Source organism: Erythrolamprus reginae, chromosome 5 (assembly GCF_031021105.1).
Source record: "Erythrolamprus reginae isolate rEryReg1 chromosome 5, rEryReg1.hap1, whole genome shotgun sequence".
Taxonomy (NCBI): domain Eukaryota; kingdom Metazoa; phylum Chordata; class Lepidosauria; order Squamata; family Dipsadidae; genus Erythrolamprus; species Erythrolamprus reginae.
In genome coordinates, this window is record NC_091954.1 from 17,975,483 (window position 1) to 17,995,744 (window position 20,262).

General features: G+C 43.3%; 1 long non-coding RNA gene and 1 other non-coding gene across 2 annotated transcripts; both read left to right on the top strand.

Moving 5' to 3' along the window:
* Positions 1 to 921: 921 nt before the first annotated feature.
* LOC139167570 (uncharacterized) lies at positions 922 to 13,593 on the top strand. The gene is made up of 3 exons (XR_011559157.1): positions 922 to 1,017; positions 11,918 to 12,022; positions 13,161 to 13,593. It is a non-coding gene; the product is annotated as an uncharacterized lncRNA (long non-coding RNA).
* TRNAS-UGA (transfer RNA serine (anticodon UGA)) lies at positions 936 to 1,017 on the top strand. Its single transcript has one exon. It is a non-coding gene; the product is annotated as a tRNA-Ser (tRNA).
* Positions 13,594 to 20,262: the final 6,669 nt, after the last annotated feature.

The following is a 20,262-nucleotide window of genomic DNA, read 5'->3' on the forward strand; positions in this document are numbered from 1 at the left end:
CATCATGTATTTTACTATGTGTATATAGATATATACCCACTAAAACCCTCATTGTGTATTGGACAAAATAAATAAATAAAATAAATAAACAGATTAAAAGATAGATTTTTAAGCACCAGAGCCCTGCAGAAGACATAGTCTCCCGCCCCCTGTCCTATTGTCTCTCCTATATCTCATATATTGTATCTACTATTCTTCTGTTCTATTCTTATATTACTCTCATAATATCCTTCTATTCTCTAATTGATATATTCTCTTCCTAAATTTTCACTTCTATTTGTCCTCTAATATATTTTACTCGAGTATAACCTCTATAGCCTTCATTGTGTATTATTGTGCATTGGACTAACTAACTAACTAACTAACTAACTAACTAACTAAACTAAATAAATAAATAAATAAAATGATGGGCAGAGACTGACCTGGGCACTCACCCACCCCCCCACAGCCATGCTTTGCATTGGGCTTTGCAACGACATGCTAATTTAATACATCACGTCCAAGGCCTCCCAACACAAAAGGGGACTCCCCTAAACACACACACACACACTAGGGTAAGTTGCGCTTCAGCCACTGGAGCGGGAGCTACATTCACAGGCACGCAAGCCGAGAGCCCGGACTTGCTTTGCTTAATCAAAGCATTTTGGAGGACTCTAAAACCGCAATGGAAGAAATCTGCAAACTCCCTGCAGCAGCAGCAGGGTGGAAGAAATTACAGAATAAATAATGACGCCACAACCCCAGCGACTCCAGCAAGAGCAGAATTTCCTCCCCTTCTCCCCGCCCCTGTCAGTCTGCTTTCAATTTCGATTGGACAAGAGGAGGCGACCTGCTTTTTGATTGGCCAGCTATGGTATGACTGACAGAAAGGAAGAACACTGCGTGTCATTTCCAGGCCTCGCTAAATGCTTGTGCTGGAAAGCTGTTCTCGTGCAGCAGCGATGGCCGAGTGGTTAAGGCGTTGGACTTGAAATCCAATGGGGTCTCCCCGCGCAGGTTCGAACCCTGCTCGCTGCGGTATGCGGGTTCCTCTTTTTTTTTTCTCCTAAGAGTAATTTCAAATACATTTAGACTCAAACGTTTCACTGGGCTCGGCCTCCAGAGCGTCCCTTTCGTGCCCTTGTGCGCCGGCACTTTAAAAGGTACGAAGCAGTGCGCGCATCCACGCGGCCTCCTATGAACCTGCGCCGCGCCATGGCCTTGTGTTTTTTTTCCCCCTCCTTCAGTGGACGAGCCCGCCTCATGGAGGGCAGGTTTCTGTGGGGTGGGCATTACACGAAGGCGGCAATAGATGGGGCGTTCTTAAATATTCACTTCTCTTGAGAAAAGAAAAAGTCCTCCGGAAAAACGGGCATATATCTCCGGGTGGTCTCATGCTTGAGCAGGGGGTTTGACCAGAACAGGGGTCTCCAACTTAGGCTCCTTTTAAGACTTGTGGACTTCAACTCCCAGAATTCCTCAGCTTTGCTTTTGCTTTTCCTCAGCCAGCTCAGCTTTGCTGGCTGAGGTATTTTATTTTATATTTTTATTTATTTATTTATTTATTATTTTGTAAAACAATTTTATTTGTTTGTTTGTTTGTTTATTTTGTCCAATACACAATGAGGGTTTTAGTGGGTATATATATATATATATTTATTTATTTATTTTTATTTATTCATTTATTTTGTCCAATACACAATACATATTGGAGAGGATAGACACGAAGTATTATATATAAAGAAAAGATATAAAAGTAGAGGAGAAGATATATTATTATTATTTATTGGATTTGTATGCCGCCCCTCTCCGTAGACTCAAAAGGGAGAAAATATATATGATATATGAGATAAAGGAGAGACAATTGGACAGGGGACGAAAGGCACACTAGTGCACTTATGTACGCCCCTTACTGACCTCTTAGGAACCTGGAGAGGTCAATCGTGGAGAGTCTAAGGGAGAAATGTTGGGGGTTAGGGGTTGACACTACTGAGTCCGGTAATGAGTTCCACGCTTCGACAACTCGATTGCTAAAGTCATATTTTTTACAGTCAAGCTTGGAGCGATTAATATTAAGTTTGAATTTGTTGCGTGCTCTTGTGTTGTTGCGGTTGAAGCTGAAGTAGCCATTGACAGGCAGGACGTTGCAGCATATGGTTTTGTGGGCAATACTTAGATCGTGTTTTAGGCATCGTAGTTCTAAGCTTTCTAGACCTAGGCTTGATAGTCTGCTTTCGTAGGGCATATATAGGTACTGTATATATATATACATATACACACACATAATAAAATACATGATGAAGGTTATAGAGGAGATACTCATAGTAAAATATATCTAGGAAAGAATAGAAAAGAAGATATAGTAATAGAACATATCAATGAAAAAATAGTAGAAGAGATATAGGAATAGAAGAAAGGAATAGGAGATATAGGAGTGCAATAGGACGGGACGGAAGGCACTCTAGTGCAGCGTTTCCCAACCGGTGTGCCGCGGCACAGTAGTGTGCCGCGAGACACTGCCAGGTGTGCCGCAGAGCTACGGAAGCTCCAGCTGGGCGGGGCACTGCCGGTGCCGACCTGGAGCGCCCGCTCACAGCTGTCCCCCAGCTCCTGCCCGATGCCGCGGTTTCCGGCGCTCTCCTGCTGAGCCCCAAAGAAGGAAGGCAGGAAGAAGAAGGAGAGCTTCGTTCTTTGCGCCTTTTTCCCGCCTTCCTTCTTTGGGGCCCAGCAGGAGAGCGCCGGAAACCACGACATCGGGCAGGAGAGGACAGGAGAGAGCGCGTGCCGGGCGGGGGCGCAGAGGCGGGCCGGGGCTGGGGAGCGCGCGGGGGTTGCCCTTTTGGTTTGCGGCTGCAAGCGCGGTTCCCCGAGGCAGGCGGGCAGGCAGCTTCCCTCCTTGCGCCTTTCCCAGCTGCAGCCACACACACCCGGTCCCCCCGCCAGTGCCCTCCCGCCGGGCCCTGGCGTCGGCGGCAAGTGTCCTTTGGGGCCCGGCGGGAGGGCACTGGCGGGGGGAGCGGGAGGGGGCGGCTGCAGCGGCCGCAGGCAGTCGCGGGGAGATGGCGGCGGCGAGAGGGAGCTCCAGGCGGCAGGACCTCTCTCTCTCTGTCTCAGCTGACTGCAAGTGGGAGCCCTGACGGTGGCGACTGGACGTGCTGCTGGACGCCGTACTGCTGGCGCTGTGGGCTTGGCATATACGGCGTCCAACAGCACGTCCAGCTGCCGTCAGGGCTCCCGCTTGCAGTCAGCTGAGAGAGAGAGAGAGAAAGAAAGAGAGACATATAAGAGAGGCAGAGAGAGAGACAGCAAGAGAGGCAGCGAAAGAGACAGAGAGAGAAAGAGAGGCAGCAAGAGAGGCAGAGAAAGAGAGACATAGCAAGAGAGGCAGAGAGAGAGAAAGAAAGAGAGACATAGCAAGAGAGAAAGAGAGACATAGCAAGAGAGGCAGAGAGAGAAAGAGAAAGAAAGAGACATAGCAAGAGAGGCAGAGAGAGAAAGAGAAAGAAAGAGAGACATAGCAAGAGAGAAAGAGAGACATAGCAAGAGAGGCAGAGAGAGAAAGAGAAAGAAAGAGAGACATAGCAAGAGAGAAAGAGAGACATAGCAAGAGAGGCAGAGAGAGAGAAAGAAAGAAAGAAAGAGAGACATAGCAAGAGAGACAGAGAGATAGCAAGAGGCAAAGAAAGAGACATATAGCAAGAGACAGTGAAAGAGAGAGAGAGAGAGAGCAAGAAAGAGAGAAAAAAGCAAGAAAGAGATAGCAAGAGAGAGAGAAAGACAGAGGAAGGGAAGGAGGGAGAGAGAAAGAGCAAAAAAGAGAGGAAGAAAGAAAGAGGGATGGAGAGAGAGAAAGAAGGGAAGGAAGGAAAAGAGAGAAAGAGGGAAAAATAGAGCGAAAGGGAGGAAGAGAGAGGGGTTTTTTGTCCAAACTTTTCTTTAGCCCACCCCCCACCCCCCACCCACCCTTTCAATGTTCCCCAGGATTTTGAAAATATGAATAATGTGCCGCGGCTCAAAAAAGGTTGGGAAACACTGCTCTAGTGCACTTGTACTTGTGGTAATTTGTACAAATAAAACATTAGATAAATAATGATAAAAGTAACAAAAGAAGATAATAGGACAGGGACGGTAGGCACAGTGGTGCGCTTATGCAGGCCCCTTACAGACCTCTTAGAAAGGGGGAGAGGTCAAATCTTAGGAAGAGAGGTCAAATCTCACACTACTTACCAGAGCTTACAAAACTTTCACCAGACCCATCCTCGAATACAGCTCATCTGTTTGGAACCCATATCGCATCTCAGACACTAACACCCTTGAAAATGTCCAAAGATACTTCACCAGAAGAGCCCTTCACTCCTCCACTCGAAATAGAATACCCTACAAGACTAGACTTTCAATCCTGGGCCTAGAAAGTTTAGAACTAAGACTCCCAGAGTTGTGGGTGCTCCATCATTGGAGGTTTTCAAAAATAAACTGGGATGGGGAATTCTGGGAGTTGAAGACCAAATATCTTCAAGTTGCCAAGGTTGGGAAACACTGGTATAAGGAGCCCTTCCTTTTGTGCCAATCAGCAGGCTACCTGCCACTTTTTTTGCCCTTTCTGGAGGCTTCTCAAGAGAAGCCCACAAACATACACACACACACAAACACAACGCATTGCAGAAAGCAAGCTTAACTGCAACAAAGGCATAATTAACCTGGTGCTAAGTTCAGGAAATGCCAGTGTTGGTTCATTATCCATCATTGAGAAAAGACATTCATTGTCATAGCTGTCACTTGCAGATCCTGTGATAGCTCCCAATTAATAAAAAGGTGTCCCAAATAGTGAGTGTGCTTCTTTAGGAAAACATAACCCCATCCAAAACCCATGTCCTGCTTATTTGGAATTAATTGCAGTGTCTATTACTTCATCCTATTACTGAGATTAAAAGAGCTCTGAGGTTCTACAAAACAGCTTGCTTTCTTAAGAAAAACTATGCTTATTTCTCCCAAAGTTTTTGATCAGTGAAAGTGCAGTTGTTTTCATCTGCATTGCTCTGTGCAAGCACCATGACACACATCAAATATATGAAGCCTTAATACATTTTCTTGTCTAGGTTCATGTACAAGGCAGTTCTTTTATTTAAGTGACCCTTACATTTAAACCAATTGTTCCCTATTGACAGCAGTAAGAAATTGCATAACTTTGACGAAATGTGTTCATTAAATGCTTACGTGCAGTACAGACCTATTTGTAAAAATTAAGCAATATTTGTGGCACCATGATTTAATTAAAAAGGTTTCCACATCATCAAAGCATGTGCTATTAATTTTAATATTCCAAAACTGACATTTATTAAAACAAGTACAACAGGTCCTTACATCTTAATAAAAAACACAAAATTCCATAGTTTTGATGCATTCAGTTCTTTGTTTTGGAATTTTTACCAGCATTTAATATTTATCAGGGATGGGCTGTTGACCCGATGGGGAGAACGCAGTGGGGTAGCGAAAATGGAGCTCCACCCCAGAGCCATAGTTCCCTCTAAGCTGAGCAGTGAGCAATCGCTCACTTAAAAATCATCATCAACTCAGAGTTTTTCAAACCTGCCCAGAAGCCGAGAGGGAAAGAGTGGGAGGAAAGGAGAGAGAGAGGAAAAGAGGAAGAGAGAGAAACAGATAGAAAAAAGAGAGGAAGGAAAAGAGAAAGAAAAAGAATGGGAGTAAGGAAGAGAGAAAGAAAATCAAAATCTAGTTTGAAACTAGCTCAACTATTTAAGTGGCATTTTGATATTGATAGAGTTGCCCTATTATGAGCTCACTGTTATAGACAAACAGTACAGTATTTTATTTTGAAATTCTCTGAGGCAAAACGGTGGGGTTTTTTAAAATTTGTTTGTTTGTTTGTTTATTTAATTAATTAATTAATATTTCTGTGCCGCCCAGTCTCGAAGGGACTGCCGCTCAGACACTATACTTTTCTGCCCACCCCCCAAAAAAATTAGAGGGAACACTGCCCAGAGCACCCAATCTGCACTGAAAGATGTTGAAAGAAAATGCAGAGCGTCCTGCATAAGCACAATCCTGCACAGTGTGGTAGTAAAAATTTTGATAGCCCTTCACTGATAAATTTATGCAAAGAAATAAGACTCCATTTTTTCATTGTTTAAAATTTCGTAGTCCAGTTAAAAGGGCGAGTACAAGTGCACTAGAGGGCCTTCCGTCCCCTGTCCTATTGCTCTCCTATATCTCCTATACCTTTCTTCTATTCCTATACAGTCATACCTCGTCTTACGAACCTAATTGGTTCCAGGGGGAGGTTCGTAAGACAAAAGGTTCGTAAGACGAAACATTGTTTCCCATAGGAAACAATGTAAAGTCAATTAATCCGTGCAACCAAAAAAAAAACCCGCAAAAAAAACGGCGTTCGGCGACTGCTGGGAAGCCGCGTTGCTATTTTAAAAGGTGACAGCCGGGCTGGGGGGCTTCCCAGCAACCTCCCGAACCCGGAAGTTCGGCAAAAGTTCGGGGTTCGGGAGGTTGCTGGGAAGCCCCCCAGGCCGGCTGTCACCTTTTAAAACAGCTGTGCGGCTTCCCAGCTGTCTCCCGAAGCCGAACGCCAAACCCGAACTTCTGCGTTTGGCCTTCGGAGACAGCTGGGAAGCCGCGAGGCTGTTTTAAAAGGTCACAGCCGGGCTGGGGGGCTTCCCAGCACCCCCCCCCGAACCCGGAAGTTCGGCAAAAGTTCGGGGTTCGGCGGGGTGCTGGGAAGCCCCCCAGCCCGGCTGTGACCTTTTAAAACAGCCGCGCGGCTTCCCAGCTGTCTCCCGAAGCCGAACGCCAAACCCGAACGTCCGCGTTCGGCGTTCGGAGACAGCTGGGAAGCCGCGCGGCTGTTTTAAAAGGTCACAGCCGGGCTGGGGGGCTTCCCAGCACCCCCCCGAACCCCGAACCTGGAAGTTCGGCAAAAGTTCGGGGTTCGGGGGGTGCTGGGAAGCCCCCCCAGCCTGGCTGTGACCTTTTAAAACAGCCGCGCGGCTTCCCAGCTGTCTCCCGAAGCCGAACGCCAAACCCGAACTTCCACGTTCGGCGTTCGGAGACAGCTGGGAAGCCGCGCGGCTGTTTTAAAAGGTGACAGCCGGGCTGGGGGGCTTTCCAGCAACCTCCCGAACCGAATCCGGGGTTCACAAAAATTTTGCCTCTTCTTACGAACTTTTTTCGAGTTACGAACCGGCGTTCGGGATGCTGCTGGGAAGACCCGCCGCCCGGCTGTCACCTTTTAAAACAGCTGCACGGCTTCCCAGCTGTCTCCCGAAGCCGAACACCAAACCCGAACTTCCGCGTTCGGCGTTCGGAGACAGCTGGGAAGCCGTGCGGCTGTTTTAAAAGGTCACAGCCGGGCTGGGGGGCTTCCCAGCATCCCCCCGAACCCCGAACCTGGAAGTTCAGCAAAAGTTCAGGGTTCAGGGGGGTGCTGGGAAGCCCCCCAGCCCGGCTGTGACCTTTTAAAACAGCCGCGCGGCTTCCCAGCTGTCTCCTGAAGCCGAACGCCAAACCCGAACGTCCGCGTTCGGCGTTCGGAGACAGCTGGGAAGCCGCGCAGCTGTTTTAAAAGGTCACAGCCGGGCTGGGGGGCTTCCCAGCAACCTCCCGAACCGAACCCGGGGTTCAGAAAAAATTTGCCTCTTGTTACGAACTTTTTTCGAGTTACGAACCGGCGTTCGGGAGGCTGCTGTAAGACGAGGGGTTCGTATCTTGAGGTACCACTGTATATCTTCTTCTATTCTTTCATTGATATGTTCTATTACCATATCTTCTTTTCTATTATTTCTTAGATATATTTTACTATGAGTATCTCCTCTATAACCTTCATCATGTATTTTACTATGTGTATATAGATACAGTATATACCCACTAAAACCCTCATTGTATATTGGGCTAACTAACTATCTAAATAAATAAATAAATAAATAAATAAATAAATAAATAAATAAATAAATAAATAATTGTACAACATGCAATGTCTTTATAGCAATTGCACAGCATATTCAGTTGCATTATTCCTACATTATCATCCATCAAACCCCCACATAAAGTGAATTTACATAAAGCGAGACAATGAAAGTTTAAAAAAAGTGTATGGGTTACAAAATTTGACACCATGGGGAACATGGTGTCAAATTTTTTTAATCCATAAATTCTAGAGACTTATTCTTAAGTACGACACTATTCAAACATGTTTTATCCTAGTCTTGTGTACTCGCCATCTTTACACAGCTAGATTGCTAACCTGTGTGGTTATTGTGACAGATAGAGAGGTAGACTGCATTGCTGTATTTCAAAGGTTCCTAGGAATCTTTGTGATGCTCCACACAGTAGATACAGCCAAGTTAAAAGCTCTTCCTCAAATACATTCAACTTTGTTGCACAGCTAGTTTGGTGTAGTACAGCAGTTCAAACTCAAGGCTCTCCAGGCTGTCCTAGAAACAGTGAAGGACTGGCCCGTGGTGCCTCTGCCAGCAAAAATTGAATACGGCCCCTCCTGAGTTCCATTTTCACTGGCAGAAAGTTGCAGTAGGCCGTTGCAGCCAAAATGGAGCTCATGAGCCAGTTTTTGGTGGCAGAGGCCCGTACAGGCACCCCCAGTGAAGGGCTACCAAAAAACGCAGCAGAGCTAAAAATAACACAGTTGCTGGATTTTTCTGACCTGGAAGAAATGGACAGGTCTGGAGCAGAATCCAACCTGCCTCAAAGACACTCCCCCGCCCCCAGTGCAATGCTCTGCATCTACAAATAGATGAATGCTTAGTGACCTGCTGCTGTATCACATGTTCTGCTTCACATCGCAAGAGAGATCTTCTGACTAAACGCTCCCTTTAAAATTATTATTATTATTATTATTATTATTATTATTATTATTATTATTATTATTTATTAGATTTGTATGCCGCCCCTCTCCGTAGACTCGGGGCGGCTCACAACAATAACAAAGACAATGTAAGAACAAATCTAATAATTTAAAAAACAGTAAAAACCCCATTATTAAAAGGAAACATACACACAAACATACCATGTATAAACTGTATAGGCCCGGGGGAGATGTCTCAGTTTCCCCATGCCTGACGGCAGAGATGGGTCTTAAGAACTTTATGAAAGGCAAGGAAGGTGGGGGAAGTTCTAATCTCCGGGGGAGGCTGGTTCCAGAGGGTCGGGGCCACCACAGAGAAGGCTCTTCTCCTGGGTCCCGCCAAACGACATTGTTTAATCGACGGGACCCGGAGAAGGCCAACTCTGTGGGACCTAACCGGTCGCTGGGATTCGTGCGGCTGAAGGCGGTCCCAGAGATATTCTGGTCCGATGCCATGAAGGGTAACCTTTTCCAAAATATCCAAAGCAACACCCTACAAACCAGGGGTGGGTTCCAACTAACCTCACTGCCAGTTCGCTTCCTCCTGTGCCGCGTGGGCACACCTTGTGGGCATGCACACACTTTGCACATGCATGCAGCACAGTGGAAAAAAAACCCCAAAATTGTTTTTTTTTTAAAGTAAGTCAAAAACAAAATGGCTGGAAATTTAGCTTCCACACATGCGCAGAAGAAATTTAAAAAAATAAAAAAAATTTAAAAGATGGCGGCGCCCACAGATTGTCATTGACTGATCTGGTTCGGTGATGTCATCATGATGTCACCAGCAAGTCTGTACCTGTAAGGAACCTACCTCTGAGACAAACATCTTAGATTGGAGGTGCATTGCTTCTCTGTAAATAGATACTGGCCTTCTAAAAGGAGGGATAGACTCAAGGGATGCAGGGATGTCAAACTCAAGGTGTTAAATATGCACTGAGGTAAATGTAAATAGTAGTTGAAATGGTTGCTGCGTCCTGATTGGCTGAGAGTTTGACAGCCGGATTTTAGCGGGAAAAATAAAGTATAAAAGGAGCGCACTGGCACTGTTTATTCCAGTCGTGTTCTTACTCGAAATCACTTACAAAAAGAGCTGTGCTGCCGTTACTCGTAAAAGAGCTTTTAAGAACCGACTGTCTCAGGTATTCTTCACAAGGTGCTTAGATCTAGGCCTGGGGCCTCACCTGGAAATAGCAAAGGACCAGTCCACGGTACCTCAGCTGCGCCCTGTTTTCAGCTTGGACAGCCTCCTGCAGCACTCTGGCCAGCGAAAGCACACCCCATTTTGGCGGGCAGAATGCTGCAGGAGGTGTCAATCTAGTGAAGGGCTTCCAAAGGTTTTACTACCACAGTGTGGGTGTGGCTTATGCAGGATGTCCTGCATTTTCTTTCCACATCTTTCAGTGCAAATTGGGTGGTCTGGGTGGAGCTCCATTTTCGCTACCCCCCTGGGTTCCCCCCCCCATCCGGGCAGCAGCCCACACCTGCGTCGATCCCATCTGACGTCCGTCCTGTCTCCTCCTCCCATGTCCAGTCCGGCTCTGTAGAGGACAACTGCAACACTGATCCGGCCCTCAAATAAATTCAGTTTGACATCCCTGGACTAATGTGTCCGCAGTCTGCATTGGTTGCCGATCAGTTTCCAGTCACAATTCAAAGTGTTGGTTATGACCTATAAAGCCCTTCATGGCATTGGACCAGAAAATCTCCGGGACCGCCTTCTGCCGCACGAATCCCAGCAACCAGTTAGGTCCCACAGAGTTGGCCTTCTCCGGGTCCCGTCGACTAAACAATGTCGTTTGGTGGGACCCAGGGGAAGAGCCTTCTCTGTGGCAGCCCCCACCCTCTGGAACCAGCTCCCCCCAGAGATTAGAACTGCCTTTCGTAAATTTCTTAAGACCCACCTCTGCCATCAGGCATGGGGGAACTGAGACATCTCCCCCGGGCCTATACAGTTTATACATGGTATGTTGCTTTTAATAATAGGGTTTTTAGTGTTTTTTAAATTATTAGATTTGTTTTTACATTGTCTTTATTATTGCTGTGAGCCGCCCCGAGTCTACGGAAAGTGGTGGCATACAAATCTAATAAATAAATAAGACAGGGTTATAACGGTGATTTTAACATTTGCAGATATCCAATAGTCCTCAATTAATGACCAGTCACAGCAACAATTTGAGTTTACTATGGACTCCCAAAAGGTACTTACCACCCACTTATGGAGTTCCGGTGGCAATATCCCTTCAGAGTCACATGATCATCGGCTAAATTTATAGCGAGTTGCAGTCTTTCGTGGTCACATGGTATGATTTATGAGCCGATGGACCTGCCACTCGCAACAGAGCTGACAGGCCGCTAGTTGTGGACCCAACACCACTATAGAAATGTCCTTGGGAGGCAGAACCCACAGCCACTCCGTCTTGTCGGGGTTGAGCCTGAGTCTGTTAACACCCATCCAGACCCTAACAGCCTCCAGACACCGGCAAATTACCTCCACTGCTTTACTGAGTGGACACGGGGTGGAAATGTATAGCTGAGTATCATCAACATACTGATGGTAATTCACCCCGTGCCCTTGGATGACCTCACCTTTATCACAGAAACAGGAAGCTCCAAGAGAGTGTACAGATAATATTCACTTTCCACTCCATGTGGTCAATTACCCAGGGCTTCAAACCCCTGTGGTCCTGTTCACCATTAAACCTCCCTTCCTTTAAAAAAAAATTAAAAACAAAACACAAAACAACATTAAACTTTCAATAAATTTGTATAAACATAATGAATACTAGCAAAGCAAAGAACAAAACAGAGAAAGAAAAAAACAAAAACAGCAAAAAAGAAAAAAAACAGACATGAATAAAAAATACATTTGGGATATTTACATCCCCATCTCATTCAGAATTTCGATTGGAGATATATGCATTTTTACTTTGGTTAGCATACTGCTTTGCTTATTTACATATTTGCTTACTTTTCTACAAACTTAGATTTTAATCTTTTAAACTGTCTTTCTATATCGTTTATTTTCTTTTATCCTTTCTTTCTTTCTTTTAGCAAATTATAAAAGCAAACCTTCCAATTAGCCTCCATGTTTCCAGTGTCTTTTTCCCCACTTGGAACTGAACCCCAATGGACCAACCGGAGCAGGAAGAAAAGAAGGTAAGACAAGGCGTGTTGCTTTTTATTGTCAGGCTTTCTTTTTCAATTGGTTACAAATCAACGCAATAAGCACATACTTAAGTAAAAGGGAAAATAAAGAAATATTCATTAGACAAGAAACAAATTTAGAGAAGATATTAAGGGAAAAGAGTAAGAATATAAAAGCACAAACAGGTAACATATACTATATAGAGAATTATTACAAGCAGAAGAACAAGTAGTAAAAGGATTGATGAGATATTGGCAGGATGAATTAGAAATTGGTGAATGGGATATGGAAGGCATAATTGAAAATATTAAAAGAATTAAAAACACAAGAATAAAAGAGATGAGAAGAAAAATATTACATAAATGGTATTATACACCAGTACAATTAGCATGTTTTCAAACAACGAAGAAAGGAAATTGTTGGCATGGGTGTAAGGAAAAAGGAGTATTTATGCATATGTTTTGGGAATGTAATAAAGTTCAAAAATTTTGGAAACAAATACAAATGGAAGTGAATAAAATTATGAATGGTAATTGGAAAATAACCAAAGAAGCAGCATTATTGATTAAAAAATAGTGAGGTAAAAGAATATGAAGAAATCAAAACTGCAGCGATAGAAAGTGCCCAGGCAACTATAGTGCTTGGGTGGAAAGATGACAATAAATGGACGATAAAAAATTGGTACAGATACATGGTGGACCACATTCACTATGAAATTATGGAAATTAGACTACATAATTATAATGAAGAGAAATTAGCAGCAACAATGAGACGGTGGGAGAAGGTCAAAAATTATATATTAACAACATCAGTAAGCGATGCAAATGTAAGAAATAAAATTCAATCACTTTATAAAGAATGAACAATGTAACCCAGAGATGAAGCAAATGAAGAATAAAAAATTGAATCTTCCCTGGTGAAGGGAATTTTTATTTTTCTGTTTGGTGATGGTACACTTTATGCTTTATGTTTTGTCCTTTGTAAAAAATTTAAAAAATCAATAAAATTATATTTTTTTTAAAAAGGCCTTCTTTTTCCTAGACCACTACATTTTTTTTTGGAGTTCAGTTGCAAATAATATGCACTGGTCTTTTAATTCCACATGTCAGCCTGTCTCTGTTTCTCTACAAATTCTCTTCCTTTGCCCAGGAATAACACCTGTTTAACTCAGCCCTTGGAGCATAACAAATATACAGGCAACTGCTGAAGTAGCTAGAAGTGAAGAAAATTGAAGAAGAGCATAAAGTGACCACCCAAACATCAATACCCCCCCTCCTTGATGTGCCGCCTTAGCAACGTGTCTGATAGCAATAGATCAAGCAGATGCCAAGAAACTAATAACGCCAGCTGATGGATATCGCAGAATCCAAATCTGTAAATATAAAATGCCTGCTCTGGTGAAGACAGATTTATCACTTGCTTTGCAATTACAGTACATCCATTTATTACATTGCTTTCACTGGCAAGCACATCCGATCAAACTGTGCTGTTGCTCATTTCTTATGAATTTAGCCAAAGGATGGGAGACTGCCTCAGGAAATTAAAAAAAGAAAGAAAGAAACCGATAACGTTATTCATCAACTTGCCAAAATGCAGATCCTATTGTTCCCATGTCTGGGAATAAAAGACAGTAACACTGTTTTGTCATAAGAGCGAGGTAAGCATTTTGAATGACAGCTTGATTGCCTTGCAAAAAATATTTCCAGATGGATTATAGCTTAGATATGGAAAACCATGTTGGAAGGCTGAAAATCTGGAAGGCTGAAAATTTATTTATTTATTTTTATTTATTTATTTTGTCCAATACACAATGAGGGTTTTAGTGGGTATATATCTATATACACATAGTAAAATACATGATGAAGGTTATAGAGGAGATACTCATAGTAAAATATGTCTAAGAAATAATAGAAAAGAAGATATAGTAATAGAACATATCAATGAAAGAATAGAAGAAGAGATATAGGAATAGAAGAAAGGTATAGGAGATATAGGAGAGCAATAGGACAGGGGACGGAAGGCACTCTAGTGCACTTGTACTCGCCCCTTACTGACCTCTTAGGAATCTGGATAGGTCAACCGTAGATAATCTAAGGGTAAAGTGTTGGGGGTTTGGGGATGACACTATGGAGTCCGGTAATGAGTTCCACGCTTCGACAACTCGGTTACTGAAGTCATATTTTTTACAGTCAAGTTTGGAGCGGTTAATATTAAGTTTAAAACTGTTGTGTGCTCTTGTGTTGTTGTGGTTGAAGCTGAAGTAGTCGCCGACAGGCAGGTCGTTGCAGCATATGATCTTGTGGGCAATACTTAGATCTTGTTTAAGGCGTCTTAGTTCTAAACTTTCTAGGCCCAGGATTGAAAGTCTAGTCTCGTAGGGTATTCTATTTCGAGTGCAGGAGTGAAGGGCTCTTCTGGTGAAGTATCTTTGGACATTTTCAACTGTGTTAATGTCTGAGATGCGATATGGGTTCCAAACAGATGAGCTGTATTCGAGGATGGGTCTGGCAAAAGTTTTGTAAGCTCTGGTAAGTAGTGTGAGATTGCCAGAGCAGAAGCTACGTAGGATTAGGTTTAAAACTCTTGAAGCCTTCTTGGCTATATTGTTGCAAATGAGAGTTTTGTAGCCCAGATATGGCCTTGGGTCATTTTTAATTTGGAATGTGGAATTACAATCTCGTCTTCAACTCAGATGAATTAAAAAGTCACATGGAGAAAGAAATGATCAGAAATAGAAACATAGAAACATAGAAGTCTGACGGCAGAAAAAGACCTCATGGTCCATCTAGTCTGCCCTTATACTATTTTCTGTATTTCATCTTAGGATGGATATATGTTTATCCCAGGCATGTTTAAATTCAGTTACTGTGGATTTATCTACCACATCTGCTGGAAGTTTGTTCCAAGGATCTACTACTCTTTCAGTAAAATAATATTTTCTCATGTTGCTTTTGATCTTTCCCCCAACTAACTTCAGATTGTGTCCCCTTGTTCTTGTGTTCACTTTCCTATTAAAAACACTTCCCTTCTGAACCTTATTGAACTCTTTAACATATTTAAATGTTTTGATCATGTCCCCCCTTTCCCTTCTGTCCTCCAGACTATACAGATTGAGTTCATTAAGTCTTTCCTGATACGTTTTATGCTTAAGACCTTCCACCATTCTTGTAGCCCGTCTTTGGACCCGTTCAATTTTGTCAATATCTTTTTGTAGGTGAGGTCTCCAGAACTGAACACAGTATTCCAAATGTGGTCTCACCAGCATTCTATATAGTGGGATCATAATCTCCCTCTTCCTGCTTGTTATACCTCTAGCTATGCAGCCAAGCATCCTACTTGCTTTCCCTACCGCCTGACTGCACTGTTCACCCATTTTGAGACTGTCAGAAATCACTACCCCTAAATCCTTTTCTTTTGAAGTATTTGCCAACACAGAACTGCCAATACAATACTCAGATTGAGGATTCCTTTTCCCCAAGTGCATTATTTTACATTTGGAAACATTAAACTGCAGTTTCCATTGCTTAGACCATTTATCTAGTAAAGCTAAATCATTTACCATATTACAGACGCCTCCAGGAATATCAACCCTATTGCACACTTTAGAGTCATCGGCAAATAGGCAAACCTTCCCTACCAAACCTTTCCCTATGTCACTCACAAATATATTAAAAAGAATAGGACCCAGAACAGACCCTTGTGGCACACCGCTTGTAACCTGACTCTGCTCAGAATACTCGCCATTAACAATAACTCTCTGATGTCTACGCTTCAGCCAGCTGCAAATCCATTGAACTATCCAGGGATTAAGTCCAATCTTCACTAATTTATCTATCAGCTCTTTATGTGGAACCGTATCAAAGGCTTTGCTGAAGTCCAGGTAGGCAATATCCACGGCACCACCTTCATCCAACACCTTTGTGACATAGTCAAAGAAATCAATGAGATTAGTCTGACATGATTTGCCTTCAGTAAAGCCATGCTGATTTGGGTCCAATAAGTTATTGTTTTTTAGGTGCTGATTTATCCTCTTTTTGAGTAGAGTCTCCATCATTTTAACTACAACTGATGTCAAGCTAACTGGCCTGTAGTTACCAGCTTCTTCTCTACTGCCCTTCTTGTGAATAGGCACAACACTGGCCATTCTCCAATCCTCAGGAACTTCTCCTGTTAACAACGATTGGTTAAACAAATCAGTCAGGGGGGTAGTAATGACAGATCTGAGTTCTTTAAGAACTCTGGGGTGGATGCCATCTGGACCCATTGCCTTATTTATCTTTAATCGTTCAAGTTCTTCTAAGACATCGGCTTCTAAGATCACTGGAGCTGAATCCGTACAGTTGGAAGCAATGCTATATCCTTCTATAGTATTATTTTGTAAGGTGTCTTTTGAGAAAACTGAACAGAAGTAGCTATTGAAATGGTCAGCGATCTCCTTATTCCCATTAATGCATGTATTATTCCCGGTACTAAGCTTCGTGATGCCGCAGTTTTTCTTCTTCTTATCATTAATATATCTGAAGAAGGTTTTATCCCCCTTCTTTACAGATTTGGCAATTTCTTCCTCTTTTGAGGCTTTAGCATCATATATTATCTGTTTCGCCTCCTTCTGTCTCATTTTATACACCTCCCTATCAGCTATACTTCCAGACTCTTTATACCTCCTATAGGCAGCCTTTTTTTCATTGACTATAGCCCTTACATCATTGCTAAACCATAGCGGTTTCTTCTTCCTTTTACCTTTAGTTATTTGTCTTACATACAGTCCAGTGGCTTTTAAGATGGCCTTTTTTAATACAGTCCACTGGATGCTCGCTCCTGCCATTTTATCCCTCCCCTTTAATTCATTATCTAAATATTCTCCCATTGCATTAAAATTTGTTTTTCTGAAATCCAATACTTTGGTTGCATTATAGGATTGCTCACAATGAGTTTTTACATCAAACCACAAACATAGATGGTCACTGCAACCTAAATTTTCTCCCACCTTGACATCTGAAACCCAATTCCCATTCGTAAAAACTAAATCTAGAATATTCTCCCCTCTAGTTGGTGTCTTAACCAGCTGTGCCAGAGCTGCTCCTGTAAAGGCCTCTACTATATTCTTACTTTTGCATGTAAGGGCACTGGGGATATTCCAGTCAACATCAGGCATGTTGAAATCACCCATAACCACAATATCTCCCTTTACTGCCATTTGGGTAATTTCATCCACCATCTTGTTGTCATATTCCTCGGATTGCCCTGGAGGCCTATAGATCACCCCAATTCTAATGACAGAACCTTCTTTATTTTGCATGCAAATCCAGAGAGTCTCTAGATCTTGACACGTATTTTGAATTAGTGTTGTTTTTAGACTTTCTTTAATATAAATGGCTACTCCACCTCCCCTTCTCTCTATTCTATCCTTCCTATACAGTGTATATCCTGGTATGGATATTTCCCATTCATTAGAATCCTTAAACCATGTCTCAGTTATGGCAACCAGGTCCAAATTATCTCTAGATATTATGGCCATTAATTCACAGAGCTTGTTGCTCAAGCTTCGAGCATTTGTGCACATTACCCGAAGAACATTATTTTCGTTATTAGTTTGCCCCTTATCATCAACAACTACATCTATATTATTTGCAGCTCCCTTTTCATAAGCTTCCAAAAACTGCTTTATCCTCATTGGTCGGGGACAGAAATCACCCACATCAGTTACATCTCTGTCCCCTTTACCTAGTTTAAATGCCTGTCCAAAAAAGTTCTGAATTCCTCACCGAGCACCTGGGTACCTCTGTATGATGGATGCAAACCATCCCTCTTAAACAACTCCCTATTAGACCACCTACTGACATCATGACTTACATAGCCAAAACCTTCAGCTTTACACCACTGCCTTAACCACACATTAAACTCTCTGATACACGTTGTTTTATCCTCTTGGCCACAAACCGGTAACACCTCTGAGAAAGTCACTGAATCAGTTATTTTACCCAGCTCCACACTTAGACATTGAAAATCTCTTTTTACTACATTAAAAATCACTTTCCAGAATCCCAGTGACCTGGTCCAATTCCTGATTAGTTCTGTTACATCCACAAGAACTAGGTTGGTCCCAGCTCAGTTCCACAGGAAGTGAGTTAAGAAGCAGATCTTTTGCACCGGAGGTGGGATCCTCCTAGTTCAGGCTGGTTCACCTGAACTAGTAGCGACCCACTGGTGATGTCACAATGATGTCACGGAACCGGTTTGGTCAGTGCCAGTCCATGGGCACCACCATCTTTTTTAAAAAAATTGTTTAAATTTTGTTTGAACTTTTTAATTTTTCCCCCAGCACTGTGCATGCAGTCGCCATCTTGTTTTCGGCTTCTATTTTTATAGGTTTCTGATGTGCATGCATACATGACGATCAGTTGTGCTTCACACCTGTGGCAATGCCAAAAACCAGTGTGCGCATTCACACCGGCCAGCTGATTGATAGGTGGGGATATTCGTCAGATCCCAGAAGTTTGGCTTTTCAAGAGCATGATCCCTTTGTGCAAGCGGCAGTACCAAAAACCAGCCTGTGTGTGCACGCCAGGCAGTTGATGGGCAGGTATGCATGTGTACTAGAACCCGGAAGTTCAGCTTTCTGGAACGCGGCACCATCGCGTGCATGGGTGTGACATTTCTGCACAACCGTTCTAATCCAATCTCTGCCCAAGGCAAGAATTCTTATTTCATCGTGGACAAATCATTGTCCAATCTTTTCTTGAAAACATGGACTACCCACAACTCCAGGAGAAAATAGTCTGGTTAAGGTTTTATATTAAGGTTTTATTAGCAATGCTAGTTATGAAACTGTCATAAGAAGCTCATCATTACTGTTTCTCAACTATATAGAAAATGATTTTATTTCATCCATCAATTATTATTATTTTTGACTGCAAGAATGCCTTCATGAACTGGGATGTGTTATGAACATGCATGTTTCTTGGAAGCAATACAGATATCAACAGCTATTGTCTTCTTCCATTTTTTAAAAAATAATATTCCAAGTCAAAGTACTTAATTTCCCATTCAAATACAGTAATACCTCGTCTTACGAACCTAATTGGTTCCCGGGGGAGGTTCGTAAGACGAAACATTGTTTCCCATAGGAAACAATGTAAAGTCAATTAATCCGTGCAACAACAACAAAAACCCCGCAAAAAAATGCCGCAGCCTGGCTGTCGTCTTCTAAAACAGCCGGGGGGCTTCCCGGCAGCCTCCTGAATCCGAACGCCAAACCCGAACTTCCAGGTTTGGCATTCGGGAGGCCGCTGAGAAGCCCCCCGGCTGTTTTAAAAGGTGACAGCCGGGCGGCGGGGCTTCTCGGCGGCTTCCCGAACCCCGAACCTGGAAGTTCGGCAAAAGTTCGGGTTCAGGAGGCCGCTGAGAAGCCCCGCCACCCGGCTGTCATCTTTTAAAATAGCCGGGGGCTTCTCAGCGGCCTCCCGAACGTCGAACCCAGAAGTTCAGGTTTGGCGTTCGGGTTCAGGAGGCTGCTGGGAAGCCCCCCGGCTGTTTTAAAAGGTGACAGCTGGGCGGCGGGGCTTCTCGGCGGTGGCGGCGGGTTCATAAGAATAAAAAAGTTTGTAAGAAGAGGCAAAAATTTTCTGAACCCCGGGTTCGTATCTTGGGTTGTTCGTAAGACGAGGGGTTCGTATCATGAGGTACCACTGTACTAACCCTATCCAACCCAGCTTGATTTCTGAGAGGGGCAAGATTGACGCTGCCACCTGCTAGGCAGACTATATAGAAGGTTCTTATTTTGATAAATGATACTGAGAAATCCAGGCAGGCTTAAAGAGAAAATATGAAACAAGCCCCCAGTTCCTAATCGGCTGCAAACAATAGAAGCGCATTCCATTTTTCATCAGATCATAGATTCGTATTTAAACCAAAGTCTACCCCATTTGAGAATTTGGCTCCACCCACAGGACTGACACAGCTCTACAGCGATGTCTTCAGAGTGATTGCCTGTGATTGTGTTCAGAGTGATTGCCTGTGATTGCAAGAGTCACAAAGCGGATCTGGTCTCCTCAGCAAGTAATGATATCCTATTCTCCCCTCTTAAAAGAGGATCTTCTATTACCCCTTCAAAATCCTGACATTTCCATTTAATATGCTATTTAATATCTACATGAAACTGCTGGGCAAGATCATCCATGGACATGGGGTGAGGTATCATCAATACGCCGATGATACCCAGTTATACATCTCCACCCCATGTCCAGTCAAC